Source organism: Microplitis demolitor, chromosome 6, assembly GCF_026212275.2.
Source record: "Microplitis demolitor isolate Queensland-Clemson2020A chromosome 6, iyMicDemo2.1a, whole genome shotgun sequence".
In the NCBI taxonomy this organism is placed as follows: Eukaryota; Metazoa; Arthropoda; class Insecta; order Hymenoptera; family Braconidae; genus Microplitis; species Microplitis demolitor.
The window spans coordinates 21,376,324-21,382,323 of record NC_068550.1 but is presented as its reverse complement, the minus strand read 5'-3'; positions in this window follow the sequence as shown (position 1 = coordinate 21,382,323).

Here is a 6,000-nt window from a genome sequence, read left to right as displayed (position 1 = left end):
AATTATGAAACTTTACCCATTTTAGTTATGAGAACTAATTTAAATAATTAAATTAGGCCAGCATATACTATAGTACCCCCATTTTAATCCTTTTACAAATTTTTTGATGCGAAAAGGGCACTGCCAGAGAATAAAAAGTTGTAAGAAATGCCATGATTCAGTAAATATTGAAATTTTTCTGTAGCAGTGATTTGTGTTTTCGCCACCAGCGGTGCTTCAATCTGTATTTTTTACTATAGTTTTGTATGCAAATTTTTTATGAGCATAAATAAATTCGTTTCATAATCATAAATTTCATGAAAAATTCAAGGAAAATTTTATAAGTAAACTTTTGGTAAAGCAAACTGTGCTGTTAGGAATGGTTTTATATAGTTGCAAAAAAAACTTTTACGATTATGTAAAACTCCTGTTTAACGTCCTTATGGTGTAGTTCTATTCGCTAAGCAGTATCAACCTTGATAGTCAAGCTGACAGCAAGCTAACGACAATCTATTGTCGCAACTTGTCATCAAGTTGACCGCAGAAATTGGCATTTCCTTAAATTAGCCGCAATTGGTTGCCAAGTTATAAGAAACTTGATAACAACTTATAGGAACTCTTCCAAAAGCTGAAAGTTGTCACCAATTTGGTCGCATTTAATTGACACCAAGTTTTTAATTAGTGCTATGTATATATATTTATGTAGTGATCAATTAAAGTATAATGTTTACTTAGTGATTGCGTTGAAAATCCGTATCATTATCTCTAATTAAGTTATTATTATTGACTAAAACTAAATTTTGCGTCAAATAATACCTTTCATTTAGAAAATATAATTTGTGGATTGCTAAAAACTTTTAAATGTTGTATGTTCTCTCTAGTTATATTCGCGAGGTCCATGATAGCCTCCAACCGTGAGTTAACTTCAAGCTACTGCCGTATTAGCCAATTCGAAGGAAAAGTATTGGAGAGCAAACAGTTACCTTTAAGTTGACAGTAAATTGTCTGTAACTTGAATTCAATTCGACCAAGTGTTACTGTCAGACAATGACGTTAAGTTGACTGTAAGTTTCACTTCAAATTGACGGCAAGTTTTTCTGTCAAATTACGTTCAGACGGTAGTTGATTTGCATCAATTTGCACGCAAGTATTATCCAGCCAAGACTTTCCAGAAACTTATTGTTAAGTTGCCCGTAAATGTTCCACTGCAGAACTTGCTAAGCAATTATATTTCGAGTGTGGCGTTTAAAGGTGGTACCAAAATCGTGCCATTTAGCGCGATGATAGGTACAGATGTTGTCATTAATGGCCGTATTCGGCCGAACTAAATCCTATACGTGAACCTAATAAGATTTAGTTAAGATTTAGTCTAATAAGTATGCTTTGCTTCTACTATGTTAAATCTTAACTTAATTTACAGAGAACTTAATTCAGCTAAGCACGGCGAATACCTGGAATTACTAAACTTACCCTCATAGCATTGAAATTGATAGTAATTTGATGTTGAACTTACCTGAAATCTGCTGCCTGAATCTGCAGACAATATCACAGCAAAAGTTGAAAATAAAAATTTGCGGTTAATTTTTCTTCAATTTTAAGATAAACATGTACGAAAAAAAACGGTCGATAATGTTCATTCTTACCATTTCAGAACGTATGCAAATTTATACGTAAAATTGTCTACAATTTGAGCGTAAAAATATACTTAACAATTTTTCAAGTCAAATTAACGATAAATTGACATAAAATTTGCCTGAAAATTAAAGACAACTTTTTTCTAGTCAACTTTTGAAGTGAATTTGCATTCAAATTCGGGCAGTAAATTTACGTCAAATTCAATAATAAGTTGCATACAAGTCGTAAAAAATGGAAAAGTCCAAAGTTGACGGAAATTTGAGGAAAAATTCAACAAAACTTTTGTACAGTAAACTTTTGCTCAAGCAAATTGTGCTATTAGGGTTAGTTGACGTCTGCCGTAACTGCCCTAACAGTCACTCCAGAATGAAATCGACAGTAATTTGACAGTTGAAATTACCGAAATTTGCCGCCCGCATCTGCCGACAATTTGATAGCAAAAGTTGAAAAAAACAATTAGCGGTTAATTTTTTTTTTTATTTAGAGGTTACTTTTTTTTGGCTAGAAAAAAACTCTAGAGAAAGTTCCTATGAAATTGTTCTCAAATGTCTGTCAACTTCGGGCTATTCCGTTTTTGACGAGAATTTGCATACAACTTGCTATACAATTTGACGTAAATTTACTACCCGAATTCGAATGCAAATTCATTTTGAAAGTCCTATACGAATTATCGTCAAAAACGGAAAAGCCCGAATTTGACAGACATTTGACAAAAATTTCATGGGAACTTTTATTAGGGTTTTTTTCTAGCATAAAAAGTAACCTCTAAATTAAAAAAAAAAAATTAACCGCTAATTTTATTTTCAAGTTTTGCTATCAAATTGTCGGCCAATTCAGGCAGCACATTTTGATAATTTCAATTGTCAAATTACTGTCAGTTTTAATCTAAAGTGGTTTTTAGGGTGATTTCGTACATCTAACAACATTGTGGCGCTACCTGTCAATACCTTATTGGCGAAATTTGGAAATCAGGTTTTTAATCAATGGAAACAAATAATTATTTTTTAAGTTAATTTTTTAACGGAAGATTTAATATCATTATACAGAAACAAAATATCATTATACAGAAAAAAAATATTATTTATTGAAGACTACTAATGGAAATTCTAGTTTTTTAATTACATTTTTGTTATAAATAAATTACTGTTTTATTTGTTTTCACCACCCTGACGATTTTAAATCAGCCTGGGAACACCCTGGGAGTGGAAACACGGTGGAATCACGGTGGATCCAGGGTGGGTTCGTGTCATTTTATCACCGTGTATACACGCTGGTTACATAGTGTTCCCACGATGGTAACACAGTGTACCCACCCTGATTCCACGGTGTATTCACCGAGATTCCACAGTGTATCCACGGTGATTACGCGGTGTACGTGGAATCACGGTGAATACACCGTGTAATCACCGTGGAATCACGGTGATAAAATGACAAAAAACCCACCGTGTAACCGCCGTGGATCCACCGTGTTTCCGGGGTGTTTCCAGGGTGAATCAAAACCGCGAGGGCAACAATCACCGACAAACGGTTTCCTAGCAATTTAAATAAAAAAATAAAAAAAATATAGAAATAGAGGGGTTCAATGAAAAAAATTAAAGGTTAATTTTTATTCACTTTTTCATAATTGAGCAATTAACCCTTAAACAACTTTGATAGGTCAACATTGATCGACAAACGACCAACAAACGATGGCAATTGAAATAAATCGGATCGGTTTATATTGAGTTGGTTTATAATGAGTAGTTAAGTTGGAGCTCAAATATACAACTTCATTAAGCGATTTCTGATAATCAATTTGGAAGCAAGCTAGTGGCAACCAACTGTAGCAACTTGCTATCAAGTTGGCCGCAAATACTGTTCCAATGTATGCCAATAGCTGGCATTCCCTTAGTTGACAGGATTGACGAAAAGTTGCCTTCAATTTTCTCAGAAAGTTGGTGACAGGTTGCGGTAGTAGATTATCGTCAACTTTCTACGAACGTTGGTAACAACTATCAGTACTATTATATTGTTTCTAAAAAATAATACTATAAACAGTATACCCTCACGTGTTATATATCACGACTATGCATTACTTTAAGACGAACTTTAGGAGTTTAGTTTGGAAGTCGATTTCTAATAGTATACATTAAAACTATTCACAATCAACAGGACAAAAAGAAAACAAATCCTACCAAAAACAGATTCTCTGTATAACATCGCGCCAAGTACACGTTTAAAATTTTTTAAAAGTAGAAAAAAAAATTAATTTTAACAAAAAAAAAGTCAAATCGAAAAAATACTAAGTACCTAGTATGATGCAAAATCATAACAAACATTTTCATAAAATTTCAAAAAAAAATTGTATAAAAAAATTTCAATGTACTTGGTGTGCTTACAAAAGAGTAAAAAAAAGCATGGTTGATTTTATAAGAAATTAATTTTGCTTGAGTACATGTAGTAACGCACACCAAGTACATTGAAATTTTGTAATACAATTTTTATTTGAAATTTTATGAAAATGTTTGTTATGATTTTGCATCATACTAGGTACTTAGTATTTTTTCGATTTGACTTTTTTTTTGTAAAAAATAATTTTTTTTTTTACTTTTAATAAATTTTAAACGTGTACTTGGCGCGATGTTCTACAGAGAATCTGCTTTTGGTAGGATACAATTTAGCTGAAAGAATTGAAAAATAAATAAAAAAAATTTATATTAGTTAGCCTTGAAATAAAAATTTACTTATCGTAGTCGATGAACAAAACAAGCTAAAAGAATTAACGAAAAAAAAAAGTTTACATTAGTTAGAACCAAAAAAAGTTATTAGGTTGATCAGAAGTAATAACTTTTTTTTTTCTTTAAAAATCATAAATTTTTTATCAACCATAAAAGATACATGTTAAAATTTTTATGGCATAAAAACCCATTTCACAAAAGTTCGGTGAACGAACTAATATTTTTAGTTTATAAAAAATTTGTCGCAGGATTGAAAGCGAATTCGCAATGTGTAACTTATAAGTATTGACGATAAAAAGATTTGGTGATGGGGAAGAAATGGCGAAACTTCAAAGCCATTTAGAATTTGGGAAGATTTGGGTCTCGAAAATTAACGGGGGTCTGTACAGAAACGCAAGTTGCTTACAAGTTTTTTTAGGTAAAATTTTGTCACATTTTTAACCTGTGGCTTAAATTCTAAGATAAAATTTGCAATTATAAAAAGTAGAAAAAAAATTTTTCGTAAGGAATGGCGACTCATCGAAACCATTCCCTTGACTATAATATAAAATTTGAAAGATTGAAAATCAAAGAATTTTTTATAAAGAAACAAATATGAAGAAGCGAATGATGAATCTTCAAAATCATTCTCCAATTACAAATATTCAATTTATAAGCAACAAAATATAGATTTTTTTTTTAAACTATGAGAAATAAAAAAAATAATTACCAAGTTTATGATATTTACCAACCAAAATTTATAAACAGTCCATTCAAAAAATCATATATTTCTTGTCATTAAAATTTTTATTAAAAAATTATTTTTTTGGCAATACATCAGTCACATTAAATTTATATCATTTGCCTTTATTTATTTCTTATAACTTTTTTAATGCAACCTAAATAATAAAATATCAAAGCCCCTGGAAAAATATTAACATTCAAAATTTGAAGTTGGAATAAATATGTATTCGCTTAAGCGTAAGTAATTACTCACTTGAGATTTTTCTGGCTTAAGTGTCACAAGTTATCCTCAATTTTACTACCAGTTCAGAATAATTATCCAGTTGAAATTTATTTTCTCTTATAGTTTAAATTACAATTAAGCTTTAATTCGAATTCATAAGTTTCCTACTGTTAATTCAAAAGCTTGACGGAAAAATAAATAAATTATTTCAGTAGATTAATTTCGAATGAGATGAAAACATAGAGACTCTTTACTTAAAGTCAAACTGATTATTATGTAAAATAAATTTTATTGCAATAAAAAATATTTGTAGTTTGAAAACCCGGTACGCGCCGTATAACAATTCGCCCTATATCGAACCACGGACCTGGCTATTTGTTAACGCGAACAGTGGCTGTGTATTCAAAAAAAGAATTTACATTTAATAGAAAAGTGTATTAGTAGTTTTTTAAAATCGGCGCACAAAACCCTAAATTTGCTCACGGGAACCAAGCTATTGACCAACAACGATCAACGTAGTAGTTGACAACAGGCTCGAATTGCTCACAGGAGCACACTTAGCCACTGTTTTCCTGTTTTAATAAAAGCTAAATGGAAGAAAAAATAATTAAAAAATAAAAAATGACTATCGCGACCGGAGCCTTCGGTGGCTCTAATAATAGCAGTAAATAAAATTACAAAGATGGTAGAGACCCGAGACGCTGCCAACAACAGCCAGTTGAT